Source organism: Sapajus apella, unplaced genomic scaffold (assembly GCF_009761245.1).
Source record: "Sapajus apella isolate SASKATOON/1434 unplaced genomic scaffold, GSC_monkey_1.0 scaffold25, whole genome shotgun sequence".
Taxonomy (NCBI): domain Eukaryota; kingdom Metazoa; phylum Chordata; class Mammalia; order Primates; family Cebidae; genus Sapajus; species Sapajus apella.
This window is the reverse complement of record NW_022436965.1, coordinates 16,183,019-16,202,529: the sequence shown is the minus strand read 5'-3', so window position 1 is coordinate 16,202,529 and position 19,511 is coordinate 16,183,019. Positions and strand designations below refer to the sequence as shown.

Genomic DNA, 19,511 nt, shown 5'->3' with positions numbered 1-19,511 from the left:
TTTCATTCACCTCATCTCTTTCAGGCACCCCAATCAGTTGTAGATTTGGCTTCTTTGCATAATCCCATCTTTCTCGGAAACATTGTTCATTCTTTTTTATTCTTTTTTCTCTATTCTTGTCTGCCTGTCTTATTTCAGAAAGATAGCCTTCAAGCTCTGAGAGTCCTTCCTCCAGTTGGTCTATTTGGCTATTAATGCTTGTGATTGCATTGTGAAGTTCTTGTAGAGTGGTTTTCTTTCTTTCTTTTTTTTCTTTTGTTTCATTCAAGAATTTTCTTCCTAGACCATGTAGCGTGTTTTTCAGCTCTAACAGGTTTGTTATCTTCTTCTCTGAACTAGCTATTTTGGCTGTCAGCTCCTGTATTGTTTTAGCATGATTCTTAGCTTCTTTGCATTGGATTATAACATGCTGCTCTAGCTCAGCAAGTTAATTATTGCCCACATTCTGAAGCCTACTTCTGTCATTTCAGCCATCTCAGCCTCAGTCCACTTCTGAGCTTTTTCTGGGGAAGTGCTGTGGTCATTTGGAGAAACAAGAGCACTCTGGCTTTTTGAGATTTTAGTGTTTTTGCACTGATTTTTTTCTCATCTTTGTGGGCTTATCCACCTTCAATCTTCAAGGTTGCTGATCTTTGGGTGGGATTTTTGTGCTGTTTTCTTGTTGTTGTTGTTTTCTGTTTGTTTGTTTTTCTTTTAACAGTCTGACCACTCTTCCATAGGACTGCTGTGGTTTTCTAGGGGTCCACTCCAGACCCTAGTCACCTGTTTTTCCTGTACCTGGAGGTATCACCAGTGAAGGCTGTGAAACAGCAAAAATGGCAGGCTTTCCCTTCCTCTCGAAGCTCCATCCTAGGGGGTACTGACCTATTGCTAGGCTGAATGCACCTGTAGGGAGTGGCTGGAGACCCTGGTTTGGAGGTCTTACCAAGTCAGGAGGAATGGGATCAGGGACCCACTTAAAGAAGCAGTTTGGCTGCTTTTTGGTAGAGCAGCTGTGCTGTGTGAGAGAACCTTTCCACCCCTGATCAGTTTGGGCTCTCCAAGGCCCACAGGCTGTACTGGGTGAGAAGCCTGAATGACCACGGTGGTGACATGTATGTTCTGGCATGCTTCTAATGATATTAGAATTGCCTCGATCAATGAGGGACAGCGTGCATACTCTGCAGTATTTTCCACATGCTATGCCCAATTCAAAAGTATTGTCACTCCAGTGATGGACTCCAGTTTTGGTCAACATGGCATGGTACTTACTGTATTTTGGATTTCCTTAAAACTGGGCAGTTTTCAGTGAGGATGGCTAATTTTGCTTTGCCTTGCCTGATCATTTTTAGAGTCTCCTTGTACCCCAGAATGTACTTTCCACTTTTTATAACAAGTTAGAGCCTAGATTTGATCCACTCTACTGTTCTTTTCTTTCTTTTTCTTTTTCTTTCTTTTTTTTTTTTGAAGCAGTTTTGCTCTTGTTGCCCAGGGTGGAATGCAATGGCACGATCTTGGCTCTCTGCAACCTCTGCCTCCCGGTTGCAAGCGATTCTCCTGCCTCAGCCTCATGAATAGCTGGGATTACAGGCACCCACTACCACACCCAGCTAATTTTTGTATTTTTAGTAGAGATGGGGTTTCTCCTTGTTGGCCAGGCTGGCCTCGAACTCCTGACTTTGTGATCTGCCCACCTTGGCCTCCCAAAGTGCTGGGATTACATGTGTAAGCCACCGCGCCTGGCCTCCACTGACTTTTTTTTATCTTCTTTGCAGCCACCATCGTCCTGCATTAGGTGTGGGATGGCCCCCAAACAAAAGCAGCTGCCAAGATAACTGGGAAGCAAGAAGGGAAGAACTAGAATTTTTCTAAAGCAAAACTTTGATGGGCTGTGCACTTGTTTTATTCCCAGGAACCTTGTAATTGTTAATTATTGCCACAAATCTCTTGGGTTAAAGCACTTGATTAACATTTCCTCTTTGCAGCTTAATGTAGTAATTGCATCTCTCCTGTCTCTAATGATTAAATGCTGCCACCTGGCCTTCTACACAGGATTCTATTGTTCCATTGAAATCAGGGATTCCTAATTTCAAGGCAACATTTCCTACCATCATCATTGACCTACAGAATACAGACAACACAGAGCTTTAAAAGGATATGGAGGCTGCCGACCCAGGTATTTATTAAGTTATTAATTTTTCATACTTATTAATTTATTAATGACTTGGTGAAGGGAGTACCCTCTAGGCATCCAAGAGGTATAGTTGGTATGTGGCTCATCATATCTGCTCTAACATACTCATTTCCCTACGCCTGAGGTTTAATTCCTAGAGCATACCAAAGAAGTATTGGCAACTCAATTTCATTCACTGTAGGCCACTATTGAAGTCAGTCCTGCTAACCACCCAAGCAAATTGTTAGTTACACCAGGGAGTTAAACATTAAATCTCCGTATTTATATTAATAAATTTAGCCAGATCAACCTTATATTTTTTTCTCTGTGGACTAATACCTTTAGAATATACTGTCAATGTGCTCCTCAAATTTCTGACAATACAAGTTATCCTTCAACTGCTGCATTTTCTTGTATATTGTATTTTCTCTCACTCAGTAGACCTTGCAATTTTCCCACTGAGCTATACTGGGAATTAATTATTATTGTAAGTTTGAAGTTGATGCAGGTCTTAAGGAGAGAGTTTTTTTTTTGTTTTTTTTTTTTTTAATTTGGATACTGTCAGAATATAGATTATATTTAAGCCACAAGATTGGATATGACCAACAAGTCAGTGAGCATAGACGGGAAAGAAAAGAGTTGCAAGGGCCAAACCCAATATTTAGGGATCAGGCTGAGGGAAATGAATCAGCAAAGGAAGAACGGCCAATGAGGTAAGAGGAAAACACATTCTGAAGCAAGTGAAGAATGTGTTTAAAGGAGAAAAGAAAGATCGATGGTCTGAGAATTAACCATTTGATTTGGCCACATAAAGAGTATTTGTGACCTTGACAGGCAATTTGAGTTGTGATGAAGGCAAAACCTGAACTGGAGTAGGTTTAAGATGAGACATGAAAAGAACCTGTAGACAGAAAATACAGGCAACACTTAGGAAGAATTTTGTCGTAACAAAAGTAGAGAAATGGAATGTAAGCTGGAGGAGAATATCAGGTCAAAGGAGGACATCTCTCTCTTTTTAGAATGGGGGATTCTTCAGGATGTTTCTGTGATCTAGTGCTGCAATGGAGGAGTGGCTTTAGGAGAAAAGACAGTTCATTTTTAGAAACAGGAGGAAAGGCGGTACCTGGGCACAGATGTGGGGTGGGTAGATATGATGATGGTAGGAACTTGTGGAAATTCTCTCCTGGTGCTTTTTATTTATTTTTCACTAATTAAATTTACTGAGATATAATTTGCATACAGTAAAATGCACAGATTTCTTGTATATAATCTGACGGTTACAGGTAAACGTACCCTTCCATGTAAAAAACACCCCAGTCAAGACAAACCCAGAACATTTCTGTCAACACAGCAAGTTCCCCCAGCCCTTTTTCCAGTGAATCCCCTCATCCTTCTCCTTGCCACCAATACCCCCTCCTACTGCCCAGCAACCCCAGGCAACAACTATTCTGATTTTTATCACTATGGATTAGTTTTACTAGTCTTTTGTCTTTTTTTTTTTTTTTTCTCTTCTCACTCTTGTTGCCCAGGCTGGAGTGCAATGGCACAATCTCAGCTCACCGCAACCTCTGCTTCCTGGGTTCAAGCAGTTCGCCTGCCTCAGCCTCCCAAGTAGCTGGGATTACAGGCATGTGCCACCACACCCAGCTAATTTAAGTATTTTTAATGGAGACGGGGTTTCTCCATGTTGGTCAGGCTGGTCTTGAACTCCCAACCTCAGGTGATCCGCCCGCCTTGGCCTCCCAAAGTGCTGGGATTACAGGCGTGAACCACCATGCCCAGCCTAGTTTTACTAGTCTTAATCTTCACACAAATAAAATAATAAAATCTGTAGTGTTTTCTGGCTTATTTTCCTTAATATGATTTTTTTGAAGTCACCTATTATGTATATCAATGGTTTATTATTTTATATTATGTGATACATAATATAAATGTATCACAATATGTATATTCATTCTCCCATTGAACAATTGGGCTGTTTCCAGTTTTTGGTTTTTGTGAATAAAGCTACTGTGAACATTCTTAGGCTAATCTTTTTTACAATTGTTTTTAACTCCAAGATCTATACATTGAGAAAGATATTGTCCTTTAGCTTCAGATTCATATACCTAGTTGTTTACCTGAATGGTTCCTAGGTTCCTCAAACTCAAAATATTCCAAACTGAACCCTTCCCTTAAACCTGGTCCTCCTCCAACATCTCCCTTCTCAGTAACAGCACCATTATATACCATTATGCATTTGGTTTTGCCAAGTTGACCAGGCTGGTCTCAAAGTTGACCTCAGGTGATCTGCCTGCCTCAGTCTCCCAAAGTGCTGGGTTTACAGGCATGAACCACCACTCTCGGCCTTCATTTGGAATTCTTATTTGATTTCTCAGTTAGTTGAAGATACTCAAGATTGATTGATCGATTGATTGATTGATTGATGGGGTTTCACTCCAGTTGCCTGGGCTGGAGTGTAGTGACATAATCTTGGCTCACTGTAGCCTTGACCTCCTGGCCCCAAGTGATCCTTCTGCCTCAGTGCTCTGAGTAGCTGGGATTACAGGCATGGGCCACCATGCCTGGCTAGTTTTTTTGGTTTTTGTTTTGTATTTTTAGTAGAGACAAGGTTTCACCATGTTGCCCAGGTTGGTCTTGAACTCGTGAGCTCAAGTGATCCTCCCACCTTGGCCTCTCAAAGTGCTGGGATTACAGATGTGAGCACACAGCCAAGATTAATTTCTTAAAATTTGTTTTTCTTAAAAATTTTTCTTTTCATTGTGGGGTCAGGGAGCAGGGCGCTTTCTGGTAAAGACCAGAAAACCTGCTAGATAAAATCTAAAAAGGCTGTAATGTAATTTATTTTTTATTAAAAAAATGTTTTTAGAGATGGGTTTCATAATGTTGCCCAAACTGGCCCCAAACTCCTGGTCTCAAGCAATCCTCCCACCTCAGCCTCCAGAGTCCTGAGTAGTTGGGACTATAGTTACGAGCCACCATGCCCAGCTATGTTCAAGAATTTTTTTAAAGAAGAGAATGCAGGTACTATTTTTATTCTGAAACTTCTCATATTTTCCCTCGCTATTTAAGTGCAAACTAATGTTTACACTTAAATAGTAAACAGTAGCTTAAATTTCAGATTTTATCCATCCAAGTTTTGTTACAAACTCTGTTATAATGGAAGCTCTCAATGAGGACTATCTGATTTTTAGTTATTTATAAGTAATCTGTTTTAGTCTACTTGAATGCTTGGAACTCCTTTTTATCTTCCCTGCCTCCTAGGATATGTACATCTCCATCAGAGCTCTTGATTGACTAGGTTCATGGTCAATGAGTGGTAACATTTTGAAGTAATTTTTTTTTTTCCCCTGAGCAGGAGGTCTCAATAGTGGGCTTAAAATATCAGGTAAACCATGCTGTAAACAGATGTACTGTCATTCAGGCTTTGTTGTTCTATTTGTAGAGCACAGGTAGAACAGCATAATTTAGCTTAACTCTTCAGGGACCTAGGAATTTGGAATGGGAAATGAGCATTGGCTTCAACTTAAAGTCACTAGCTGCATCAGCCCCCTATAAGAGAGTCTGCCTGTCCTTGGAGGCTTTGAAGCCAAGCACTGATTTCTTCTTTCTAGCTATGAAATTCCCGATGATGTCTTCTTCCAAGAGACAGCTATTTCATCGACATCAAAAATATGTTGTTTAGTGTAGCTACATTCATTAATTATCTTAGCTAAATCTTCTGGATAACTTGCTGCAGCTTTATATCAATACTTGTGGCTTCTCTTTGCACTTTTATGTAATGGAGATGGCTTCTTTTCTTCAACCTCATGAATCTAGACTCAAACTTTTCTTCTGCAGCTTTCTTACCCCTCTCAGCCTTCCCAGAACTGAAGAGAGTTAGGGCCTCACTCTGGATTAGCCTTTGGTTTAAGATAATGTTCGGCTGATTGATCTTCTACCCAGACCACTAAAACTTTCTCTGTATCAGCAATAAGGCTGTTTCGCTTTCTTGTCATTTCTATGTTCACTGGAGTGCACTTTGAATTCCCTTCAAGAATATTTCCTTTGCGTTCACAACTTGGCTATTTGGTTCACGAGGCCTAGCTTTTGGCTTATCTCTGTTTTCATCCTGCTGCTTAGTGAGTTCAATCATTTCTAGCTTTTGATTTAAATTGAGATGTGTGTGACTCTTCCTTTACTTGAATACTTAGCAGGCAATTATAGGGTTATTTATTTATTTATTTTTTGAGACATAGTCTCGCTCATGTTGCCCAGGCTGGAGTGTAGTGGTGCTGTCTCAGCTCACTGCAATCTCCACCTCCAGGGTTCAAGCAATCCTCTTGCCTCAGCCTCCTGAGTAGCTGGGATTACAGGCATGTGCCACCACACCCAGCTAATTTTTTGTATTTTTAGTAGAAATGGGGTTTATACTATGTTGGCCAGGCTGGTCTCGAACTCTTGGCCTCAGGTGATCCACCCACCTTGGCCTCTCAAAGTGCTGCAATTACAGGCCTGAGCCACCATGCCAGGCCCATTGTAGGGTTATTAATTGGTCTAATGTCAATATTGTTGTGTCTTAGGGGATAGGGACGTGTGAGGAGAGGGAGAAAGACCGGAGGATGAGTAGTTTATGGAGTCATCAGAACACACACAACGTTTATCCATGAAGGTCACCATCTTATACAGTCATGGTTTGTGGTGCCCCAAAACAATTGCAATAGTAACACTAAAGATCACTGATTACAGATCGCAGTGACAGATATAATCATAACGAAAATGTTTGAAGTATTATGAGAATTACCTAAATGTGATACAGAAACATGAAGTGAGCCCATGCTGTTAAAAAAACGGTGCCAATAGACTTGCTCAATACAGGGTTGCCACCAATCTTCAATTTGTAAAAAAAAAAATGCAGTATCTATGGATACAATAAAGTGAATCACAGTAAAATGAGGCGTACCTGTACTGATGCTTGGTTTGATGTCGGGTTAGATAGCAGCATATTTCATGGGCATGTCTTCAGTGTCTATCAGGGATAATAGCAAGCAAGCCACAGCCTGTTTCTTGTTTGTTTGTTTGTTTTGTTCTTGTTGTTGAGATAGGATCTCACATCTGTTGTTCAGGCTGGAGTGCAGTGGTATGATCACAACTGACTGCATTTTCAACCTCCCTGAGCTCAGGTGATCCTCCCACCCCAGCCTCCCACATAGCTTGGACTACAGGCGCATGCCACCACACCTGACTAATTTTTGTATTTTTCATAGAGACGTGGTTTCACCATGTTGCCTACGCTGGTCTCAAACTCCTGGGCTCAAGCAACCCGCACACCTCAGCCTTCCAAAGTGCTGGGATTACAGGTGTGAGCCACCACATCCGACCCTACAGGGTGTTAAAAAAAAAAAACTATATATAATTTTTCATCATACATTGTATTTTGTTTTGTTTTTTTTGAGTTGAGGTCTTACTCTGTCATCCAAGTTGGAGTGCAGTGGCACGATCTTGGTTTATTACAATGGCCGCCTCCTAGGCTCAAGCAATCCTCCCAACTCAGCCTCCCTAGTAGCTGGGACCACAGGGGTGTTAGCATGCCCAGCTAACCTTTTGTATTTTTGGTAGAGACAGGGTTTTGCTATGTTGCCCAGGCTTGTCTCAAACTCCTGAGCTCAGGTAATCCACCTGCCCCAGCCTCCCAGAGTGCTGGGAATACAGGCATGAGCCACTGTGCCTGGCCTATAACTTTTTTTTAAGGCCGTATCTCAGTCTGTTGCTCAGACGTGAGTATAGTGATGCAATCATAACTCACTGTACCCTTGCCTCAGCCTTTTAAGTAGCTGGGACTACAGGCATGTGCCACCAGAACCAGCTAATATTTTTTATTTTTGTACAGACAAGATCTTACTTGGTTGCCCAGGCTGATCTTGAACTCCTGGCTTCAAGAGATTTTCTCTGGCCAGGCACGGTGGCTCACGCATATAATCCCAGCACTTTGGGAGGCTGAGGCAAGAGGATAACTTGAGTCTAGGAGTTTGAGACCAGACTGGGCAACATAGTGAGAACTTGTCTCTACAAATAATAAAAAATAAACAAGATTAGCCAGCCGTGTTGGTATGTGACAGTAGTCCTAGCTACTTGGGAGGTTGAGGTGGGAGGATAGCTTGAGCCCAGGAGTCAAGGCTGCAGTGAGCCAAGATCATGCCAACATACTCCAGCTGAGCAACAGAGTGAGAACCTATCTCAAAAAGGAAAAAAACAAAAGAGAGATCTTCCCCACTTGGCCTCCCAAAGTGCTAGGATTACAGACATGAGCCACCACACTTGGCCTAAATTATATAATTTTTTATAAGTAAGTGTAGAGCCCTGCTGTGATTCTCTTAACAAATGCAGGTGGTCTGCATTTGTGACGGTTATCTGTGATCAGTGATCTTTGGTGTTACTACTGTAACTATTTTGGGGCACCACCAGCCACGCCCACATAAGATGGTAAACTTCATGGAAAAAATGTGTGTTCTGAATACTTCATAGACAACTCATTCACTTGTCTTTCTTCCTTTCCTCATACCTTGCTATTCCCTAACATACAACAATATTGAAATTAGGTCAGTTAATAACCTACAATGGCCTCTAAGTGTTCAAGTGCCTCTAAGTGCTTTAAAGCCCTGCAGTGACTCTCCTAACAAAACTTGGCACATTCTCTATAAGGCATAATTGATCGATCTTTGCTTACCACTTGCACTTCAGCCTGGATGAGTTAGGATATTCACTCTAAAATGATGATCATGTTTTTCTACTATCCCTACCATTCAGGAAGAGACACAATGGTTTGTGAGCTTCCTTGGATTTTGGAGGCAGCATATACCACATTGGAGTATGTTGCTCTGATTCATTTTCTTTCTTTTTTTTTTTTTTCCTGAGATGGAATCTCACTCTGTCACCCAGACTGGACTGCAGTGGCACGATTTCAGCTCACTGCAACCTTGTAAAAAATTGCAGTTTCTGAACACAATAAAGTGAATCATAATAAAATGAGGTATACCTGTACTGATGCTTGATTTTATGTCTAGTTAGATAGTATCAGGTTCATGACTGGTACCAGGTATTTCATGGGCTCCTAGGTTCAAGCAATTCTCCTGCCTCAGCCTCTTGAGTAGCTAGGATTACAGATGTGCACCACCATGCCCGGCTAATTCTTTTGTATTTTTAGTAGAGACACGGTTTCACCATGTTGGCCAGGCTGGTCTCAAACTCCTGACCGTGGGATCCACTGGCCTCACCCTCCCAAAGTGTTCGGATTACAGGCGTGAGCCACTGTGCCCGGCTTTATTTTCAGGTTGACACAAAAGATCTCAGCTTTGAGAGGGTCCCAGAGCAAAAAAAAGCTTCTTTAGCTGATAAAGGTGGATAACGGGGCTGCATGGAGATGATGGCAAGTTCTAGTAGAGGAAACAAAATGGGGTACCCGATAGTTTGGGAGAAAACTATCCCCTTTTTGGCAAGTGACTATTCTATTTTTGATAAGCAACTCTTGTTCTGATACTGGTTTCTGATAGAAACTGAGCACCTAACCATAAGGTACAAAGGGGTCATGGATTCTGAGGGACTCTCTATGAAACAAGTGTTGTATGTGACACAGAAACATGAATTGAGTACACGCTGTTAAAAAAAATGGTGACAATAGACTTGCTCAATGCAGGGCTGCCACCAATCTTCAATTTGTAACAAAATGCAGTATTTATGAATACAATACAGTGAATACACCTATTTCATCTACATCGAAAATATGTTGTTTAGTGTAGCCACATACAGCTATTTCATCTACGCCGAAAATATGTTGTTTAGTGGCCATAAAGACTGATGTTGCCAGCGGCATTCCATCATCAAGTGAAAGCAGTGTATATGTAGCACCAGAAACAAGCAAGATACAAGTAAGTGTCATGTGAAGATGACTCACATTTACAGCACCTTTTCTGTTGCTTCTCCCTCAGCCCATACCTAAGGGCTTTGTGTAGAATTCTCTATGATCATATGCTGGGGAGGAAAAAAAATCCCAGTTTGGTTACAGAAATTCAGGTTTTATTGGTGCCAACTGAAAAGCTTATAGCTTCTTTCAGCTGGAAAAGCAGATCAGAGGCTTAATTTTGGATGAAGTTTAAGATATGTATTATTAATCCAAATGGAGATGTGTTCAGCTGGACATATGAATCTGAATTTCAAGGAAGAGGACTTGATGATAGGTTAATTCAGATGCGATCCTGAAAAGTAATGGGAAAAAAAATTCCCCCTGCCCCAGTCAATAACACTTGAATGAAGACTTCTCATTGTCCACTTTATCCAAAAGGAGAGATGACATTAGATAAATATATACAATGATTCCTGGAAAATAACAAATGGTTTCACTGAATGGTCAGGGACTTGGGAGTAAGTGGACTGAAGAGCTGCTGACAAGGAGTTTTAGAAGTGTGGTGTGAGGCTAGACTTCTCAGAATGGGTCCAGAATGTTAGAATACTTGAGTCCCATGAGAATGACCACGAAAGATGCCTACTTCCGAAGACGATCTCAATAATGAAGATAAAGTGACTGATACTATAGATGTCACTCAACCTCTTTCTGCTTTCAAGTGCCTGCTCAGTGAGCTCATGAAGTGGCCATTGCAGCAGATGATGGCTATGAGTCGTGTCAACGACATAGATGTCCTCTCATTAAGGCCACTATGGCAGCTACCTCTGCCGAGTGCCCCATTTTCTAGTAGCAGCAACAAGCCCTAAGCCCCTGAAATGATACTACATGAAGCAAATCTCAATTCACATTTTTTTTTTTGACCTATCAAGAGCATTTGGCATAGTTCTTCTCTCCTTCCTCCTTGAAAAACATTCTTCAATGGCTTCTAAGGCACCCCTCATTTTTCTTCAGTTGAAAAAGCAGAGAAAACTCCAGACATTGCATGGTTTAGGCTTTGACCCTACCATTCTTGGGAGTCTCCTGTACGGGAGAACCATTCGTGCCTCAGATCTCGGTGTGGACCCTAAAGTCTTTCCAACCCCACAAGCCACCTGTCAGGGTGAGCTGAGAAATCAGCCACAGGAAGCAGAGTCACTTATAGCTAAGAGGAATTGTTCTAGGTGTTGGTTAGTAAGCAGGAGAGAGAAAGGGGAGAAGAAAATCGTGCACAGGTGTCGAATGCCTTCAGCTGAAGAAAGCAACGCATAGAGCTCTCTTATCACTAGGGAATGTGTCTGAGTCACGTGGCACCAAAATATGTTTGCAGTGGTTATGAGTTACTGATGGCGAATCTGTATGGGTCTGCAGCAACCTCAATTCTTGCCTCCTCAGAAGAAAGAATTCAACTGAAGGGCATAAGGCAGAAAAACAGACTGAGGCAAGTTTCAGAGATTGATTTTTTTCCTGCTTTGGAGCAGGAAAGAAAGGAAAGTACACTTAGGAGAGAGCCATGCGGACATCTTGGAGGCCACGTGCCACCCCTCCTTGACTGCCCTTTAATCATTTCTTCTCAATATCTTTGCTAGTTCTTTCTGATTTCCCTGACCTCTTATATTGGGGTGTTCCAGAGCTCAATTTTTTTTTTTTTTTTTTTGAGATGGGGTCTTGCTCTGTCACCCAGGCTAGAGTGCAATGGCATGATCATGGCTCACTGTAACCTCTGTCTCCTGGGTTCAAGTGATTCTCCTGCCTCAGCTTCCTGAGTAGTTGGGATTATGGGCACCCACCACTACGCCTGGCTAATTTTTGTATTTTTAGTAGAGACAGAGTTTCACCATGTTGGTCAGGCTGGTCTCGAACTCCTGACCTCAGGTGATCTACCCACCTCAGCCTCCCAAAGTGCTGGGATTACAGGCATGAGCCACCGTGGCCAGGTGGAGCTCAATCTTTAGACTTCTTTTCTTCTCTGCATACTTTCTTTTCTTAGGTGATTCCTTCAAGTCTTACATCTTTAAATAACACAAATTTGCTAACAAGCCATGTTTAAATCTTCAGCCTTGTTCTAAAATCTAGGCTCATGTATTCAACGGAATGCATTTCCACCTGTGTGTACATTTTACATTTAATTAGTCAAAAACTGAGCCCCCGATCTGTCCCCTAAGACTGTTCCTCCTGCAGTCTTCCCTTTCTGAATTGATTGCAACTTCAACTTTCCAGTTGTTTAGACGAAAAATCTTGGAGCCAGTATTGACTCTCTTTTTTTTTTTTCTTTTCTTTTCTTTTTTTTTTTGAGACAGAATCTCATTCTGTCGCCCAGCCTGGAGTGGAGTGGCGCAATCTCGGCTCACTGCAACTTCCACTTCCTGAGTTCAAGCAATTCTCCTGGCTCAGCCTCCTGAGTAGCAGGATTACAGGCGTGTGCCGCCACACTGGGGGTTTCACCATGTTGGCCAGGCTGGTCTTAAACTCCTGACCCCAGGTGATTCCCCAACCTTGGCCTCCCAAAGTGCTGAGATTACAGGTGTGAGCCACCATGCCTGGCCTGACTCTTTTCTTTCAAACCATACATCTAATCCATCGGCAAATCCTACTGATGCTAACTTCAAAATTAACTCCAAATTTGATCACTTACCCCTGCCACTACCACTTTGGATCAAAATACCTTCGTCTCCTGACTTACTGCAATAACCTCTTAATGGATTTTCCTGCTCCAGCTCTTGCTCACCAACAGCCTGTTCTCTATATTCAGGTCAAGTCACTCTACTTAAAACTTTCCAATGACTCTCATCTCATTCAAAGTAAAAGCCAAAGTTTTCACTCTGTTTCAGCCCCATTGGCCTCCTTAGGGTTCCTAGAATGTGCCAAGCTTGTCCCCACAGAAGGGTATTTGCACATCCTATTCCCTGAACTCGGAACATTTCCCTCATCCCAACCCTACCTCCAAATATCACTATATTTTGTTATTTTATTTTCTTAAAATATTTGTACAGATGTCACTTTCTAAGTGAGGACTTACCCAAAAACCCTATTTAAAACTGAAAGCATCTTTCCCTCTGCATTCCTCATTTCCTTTCTTTATTTTTCTCCATGGCACTTGTAATTGTACTACATGTTTTGTTTTGTTCACTGTCTGCTCCCTCTACCTGCCAAGAAAGCAGCCATTTATTGTCTGTTTAATGCAATGCCTAAAACACATTACATACTCAATAGATATTTTTCTTTCTCCCTATCCTCCAACTTTTTTCTTTTTCTTTTCTTTTTTTTTTTTTTTTGACAGAGTCTTCCTCTGTCACCCAGGCTGGAGTGCAGTGATGGGATCTTGGCTCATTGCAATCTCCACCTCTCAGGTTCAAGTGAAGTGATTCTTATGCCTTAGCCTCCCATATAGCTGGGATTACAGGTGTGCGTCACTACGCTGGGCTAATTTTTATATTTTTGGTAGAGACAGGATTTTGTCATGTTGGCCAGGCTGGACTTTAACTCTTGACCACAAGTAATCCATCCACCTCACCTCCCAAACTACTGGGATTACAGGCAGGACCCACGGCAACCGGCCTCTTCCAACTTTTTTGTTTTGAAAATTTTCATACCTGAAGAGGCCACGCATAGTGGCTCATGCCTGCAATCACAGCACTTTGGGAAGCCGCGGTGGGAGGATTGCTTGAGCCCAGGAGTTTGAGACCAGCCTGGGCAACAAAGGGAGGCTCCATCTCTACAAAAAAAAATTTTTTAAATTAGCCAGATGTGGTAGCACACACCTGTAATTCCAGCTACTTGGGAGGCTGAGGCAGGAGGATCACATAAGTCCAGGAATTGGAGGTTGCAGGGAGCTATAATCACACCATTGCACTCTACCCTGGGTGACAGAGCGAGACTCTGAAAAAACAAAAAGCTCACAGAAAATTTAACAACAAATACAATGGATGTCCATATCCCCATCACCTAGATTCATTAATTGTTAACATTTTGACACATTTGCTTTATTTCTTTCAGTTGCACTACTTACACACACATATACCACACACTTTTTTTTGCTGATTTCATTTGAAAGTAAGTTTTAGAGATCATGACCCTTTACTCACAAATAATTTAGCCTGCATCAGCTATGATATAAAACATAAATAGCCATAATGTAATTATCATTCAGGATAATTAATAATTTTATATATAATAATTATTTTATATATATACACACACAGCCTGTATTGAAATTTCCTCAGTTGTTCCAGTAATATAGCTGTTTTTAAAAAATTAATTAAGGACCCAATCAGGAATTATGCATTTCACTTAAATGCCATCTCTCTCAAGGTTTTGAAATTTAGGAACAGTGCCCAGCTTCTTTGTTTTTATTTTATAACATTGATAGTTTTAAAGGTACATGCTATTTGTCAATAAATATTTTATAAATTAATGCATAATGATTTCTTCAGATGTTTTTGCTTCCTGTCCCTGCAGCTCTGAACTCTGATTATTCAGAGGTCTGAGAATGGAGGAGAAGAATACTTCTACTGAAGAATACAACAGCAATTCCATTGAAGTTGAAATTCAATGGCCATTTCAGGTTCTTCTTACCACCAATACAACTGGTAAGAAAGAGGCTTATGGGATTGGTTGTGGTAACAGATTTCAGATATCAGGGGAATAGGGCTGCTGCTATCAGATGGGAGGAGGAGGAGGAGTATAGATGAACTCCAGGTGATTACCAGGAGGTCCTTCTGTCATTGGCATTTTCAGAGGTAAAAGGTAATGGAAGACTACAACCTATATGGGCAGGACCACCAAAGGTACAAATTTTTCAGGAATGAAAGACAGTAACACACTAGATAAGAAATCGATGGCCAAAGGCAGAGAGAACACCAAGTCAGTAGCAAAGAAAGCTCCAAGACACTGGCAGCCAAGCCTAGACCTGTTAGGCAGGAAGTTTGAAGAAACTTTTCTGAGGACAGATCCACCCAGGGATTCCTCAGCAAATGATCCAGGCATATCATCTGATATGGTTTGGCTGTGTTCCCCCTGAAATCTCATCTTGAATTCTCACATGTTGTGGGAGGAAACTGGAGGAAGGAAACTGAATAAGTCTCATGAGATCTGACGGTTTTAAAAAGAGAAGTTCCCCTGCACAAGCTCTCTCTCTTTGCCTGCTGCCATTCCATATAAGATGTGACTTGCTCCTCCTTGCCTTTTGCCATGATTAGTAGGCCTACCGAGCCATGTGGAACTCTAAGTCTGATTAAACTTCTTTCTTTTGTAAACTGCCCAGTGTCAGGTAGGTATGTCTTTATCAGCAGCATGAAAATGGACGAATACATCATCTCACAGTGAATCTGAGAGATAACGTATTGCTATGGTGTCATTTTTCGTGTCCTCCTGAAAATTCATATGTTGAAACTTAATCACTAACTGGTTAGTACCAAGATGTGGGGACTTTAGGTGGTGATTAAGTCACGAAGGCAGAACCTTCATGATTGAGATTAGTGCCCTTGTAAAAGAGACTCTAGAGAGCTGTGTTGCCTCCTATACCAGGTGAGGACATGGCAAAAAGACACCACCTGTGAAACAGGAAACAGCCTTCACCAGAAACAGAATCTGCTGGCATCTTGATCTTGGACTTTCCAGCCTCCAGAACTATAAGAAATAAATTTCTGTTGTTTGTAAGCTATCCAGTCTGTGGCATACTTATATACCAGACTAAGACAAGGAGAAATGGCCTCAAAATTCGGAAGCAGAATTATCTCCAACTTTGAATTCTATACCCAGTACGTATGCTTTTTTTGAAAGGAGAGAGGAGACACTTTCAGACATGCAAGTACTCAAAAACTTTAATTTCCCATACATTCTCTCTGAGGAAGTTACTGAAGGTGTGCATCATCAAAACAGGAGATCTATCCTAGGAGAGAAGTGAAAGGATTCTCCAAGATGTTTATCAAGGGAGACCCTAGGATGACAGCTATGTGACAAGTCAAAGTTAAGGCAGGTCAGAGGCCCTCGAACAGAAATATTTAGGAAGATGAAATTGATAGAATATGTGAATTCAAACAACTGTAAGTTTGATTGAATTAGAAATTAGAAAGTTAAATACACACTCACAAATTATTAACTCTAGGGAAAGCAAAATATTTTATAGGAAAGGAAAATGATCATAGTTGACTACATTGCTCCATTCCAAAAGCAAATATAGTCATAATAATATAAACACTATATATTTATCTAACCAAAATTATGTCACTATATTGTGATAAGAATGATAACTGCTTTGTATGTCTGTGTTTAATTGTGGTGTAGAGAGGAAAGACCATAGGGAATGCTTGTAACTAAAAGAATATGATATAGCAACACAAACATATCATCTAGAGTATGGAGGTACATATGAAGAGACTCATTTAGAGGTAAATGTAGTTGCCTTTGGACACAGGGAAATGATGGGTAGAAGAACAATTGAGAACTGTTCTTTATTTTAACATATCTCATAAAATTTGTTGACTTTTAAAAGTCAATATAAAAGGTTAATTTATAATCACAATATTTCAGAGGCATTATTCAGGACACTGAGATAGTTATTTTGTTTACCATGCCTTGTACATGCTAAAGACACATAATTATCTTTTTAATGGAATCCTTGTAAATGTGTCAGAAGTTATGAGCCACTACTAGTCTGTAAAATTGAGATCAGGAATTATTTCTTATACTTCATTCTTATACTCAGGACACAATGTGGCATTATTTGCATTGCATTTTTATTAATGTGGAGGATATTCTTTGTATAAGACTCAAGTAGAACCAAATCAAATTCCTTTTTAGTCTCAGTTAATGTATAAACAATTCTGAGTGGAATATTTCACTTTGAAGTGAGATCTGCTCTTTCCTGTGCTATCAATTAAAACATTACCTCCCAATCAAGACATCAACAATGCAATGATTTGAATGTATGGCCTCCAAAATTCAGGTATTGCCAATGTGGTGGTGTTGAGAGCTGAGGGCCTTTAAGAAGTGGTTGGGCCATGAGGGCTTCTCCCTTGTGAGTGGGATTGGATGCTCTTGTGAAAAGGCTTGATGGAGGCAGTTGGTCCCTTTGCCCTTCTGGTTTCTACTATGTGAAGACACAGTGTTCCTCCCCTCCAGAGGATGTAGCAGCAAGGCCTTGGAAGTAGCGACTGGACGCTCGCTCATCAGACAATGAATCTGCCATTGCCTTGATCTTAGATTTCCCACCCCCCAGAACTGTGAGAAATAAATTTCTATTGTTTATACATTACCTAGTCTGGCCAGGTGCAGTGGCTCACACCTATAATCCCAGAACTTTGGGAGGCCAGGGCAGGCAGATCACCTGAGGTCAGGAGTATGAGACCAGCCTGGCCAACATGGTGAAACCCTTTCTCTACTAAAAATACAGAAATTAGCCAGGCATGGTGGCTTGCACCTGTAATCCCGGCTACTTGGGAGGCTGAGGCAGAAGAATTGCTTGAATCCAAGAGGTGGAGGTTGCAGTGAGTTGAGATGGCACCACTGTATTCCAGCCTGGGTGAGAGTGAGACTCTGTCTCAAAAAAATAAATAAAAAATAAATAAATAAATAACCTAGTCTGTGGTATCTGTAATAGTAGCATACATGGATAAAGATAAATCAACAGTTTTTCTTTGGAATACTTATCTTGGACAAGACAGGTAACATAGTTTTAAAAATCAATTATAGTATATAATAGTTGTTTTTGGTTTTTTTGAGACAGGGTCTCTGTCATCCAGGCTGGAGTGGTGGCACAGTCTCGACTCACTGCAACCTCTGCCTCCCAACTTCAAGCACTTCTCCAGCTTCAGCCCCCGAGTAGCTGGGACTACATGAGCACACCACCACACCTGGTTAATTTTTGTATTTTTTGTAGAGACAGGGTTTCACCATGTTGCCCAGGCTGATCTCAAACTCCTGAGCTCAAGTGATCCACCGAATTGGCCTCCCAAGGTGCTGGGACTATAGGCATGCACCACTGCACCCGGCAGTACATATGGTGCCTTAATAGCTGGATTACTATATTTATTAACCGTATTACATTCCGTAGGAAAGGAATCTGAGAGATTGCCAAGGTCACCCAGAGAATCAGGCATACCACTTCTTCAGGTCATTTACCCTAAATTAAACTTTTGTGAAAAATGCACACAGAGTAGGTGTGAGGAAAAAGTCAGAAGGGTTTATCCCACTTGAAATTAATGAGCAGTGTAGTTTGTCTTCAAAGTGTTGATGGATAAAAGACAAAAACTGGTGTATATTCGGCTTTCAATGTGTTGAAAGGGGATTAAAAATAGAAAGGAATTCTATTTAGGTTTAGACAGTGAAAGTTGAGGAACAGAACTTTTGTAAAGGAGTAGGCTTGAGATATTTTTTTCCTACTGAAGAGTCCAAATTGTGGAGCTGCCAGAATAAGCATCTTGTCTGCCTGCTTGTATTTTTGGTGTCTTGATTAATTGCATAGCTGTCCTGCATCAGCAGTTTAAAATCTATAAATTCACAGCTCCAGAGAGTTAATATGAGATTATCCAGCCACTATTTAAAAGACCAGAGATCAAAGGAACAAAGGAGCCTCTTTATAGGGGCTATTTGAGTACTTTACTAGTCCTTAGACAGTAATGTCACAAAGTAGATACTTGTATTTGTCAAGAAAATCTCTTTCAGCCCCTTCTCCTCTTCATTTGTTCCCTCTCATTATAAATAGAGTTCATATTCTATGCCTCTAAGAGGGTGTAATTATTTTATGTAGAACATTCTACAGCTTTCTATTTGCTTCATTAATGGTTGTCTCCTGTATGGAAGCTTATTTTTGATATCTTCGGTTTAAAAAAACCTCAGTAGAGAGTAGAATAGTGATTACCAGAGACTGGGTAGGGAAGGAAGAGAGGTTGGTTAATGGGTACAAAAATAGAGCTAGATGGAAGAAATAAGTCTTAGTATCTGATAGTACTGTAGGGAAATTACAGTTAACAATAATTCATTGTATATGCCAAAATAACTAGAAAATAATTTTAATCTTCCCAACACAAAGATAAATGTTTGGAGTGATAGATATCCCAATTACTCTGATTTGATAATTACTCATTATATACATGTGTCAAAATATCACAAGTACCCCTAAAATATGTACAACTATGATGTATCAGTTTTAAAAAAAAAACAAAAACTCAGAAGAGTATCCCAAGACTTAAAGGATGGTAAGTATAATTCAGAAAACTTTGGAAAGAATGGAATCTTTCTGGGAGTGGTGGCTCATGCCTGTATTCCCAGCACTTTGGGAGGCTGAGGCAGGTGGATCACCTGAGGTCAGGAGTTTGAGACTAGTCTGACCAACATGGAGAAAACCCATCTCTACTAAAAATACAACAGATTAGCTGGGTGTAGTGTCGTATGCCTGTAATCCCAGTTACTCTGGAGGCTGAGGCAGGAGAATTGTTTGAACCT

General features: G+C 40.9%; 1 pseudogene; it reads right to left on the bottom strand.

Annotated features, from left to right (window-relative positions):
• Positions 1 to 4,928: 4,928 nt before the first annotated feature.
• On the bottom strand, positions 4,929 to 4,994 carry LOC116560353 (annotated as a pseudogene).
• Between the last annotated feature and the right edge of the window lie 14,517 nt (positions 4,995 to 19,511).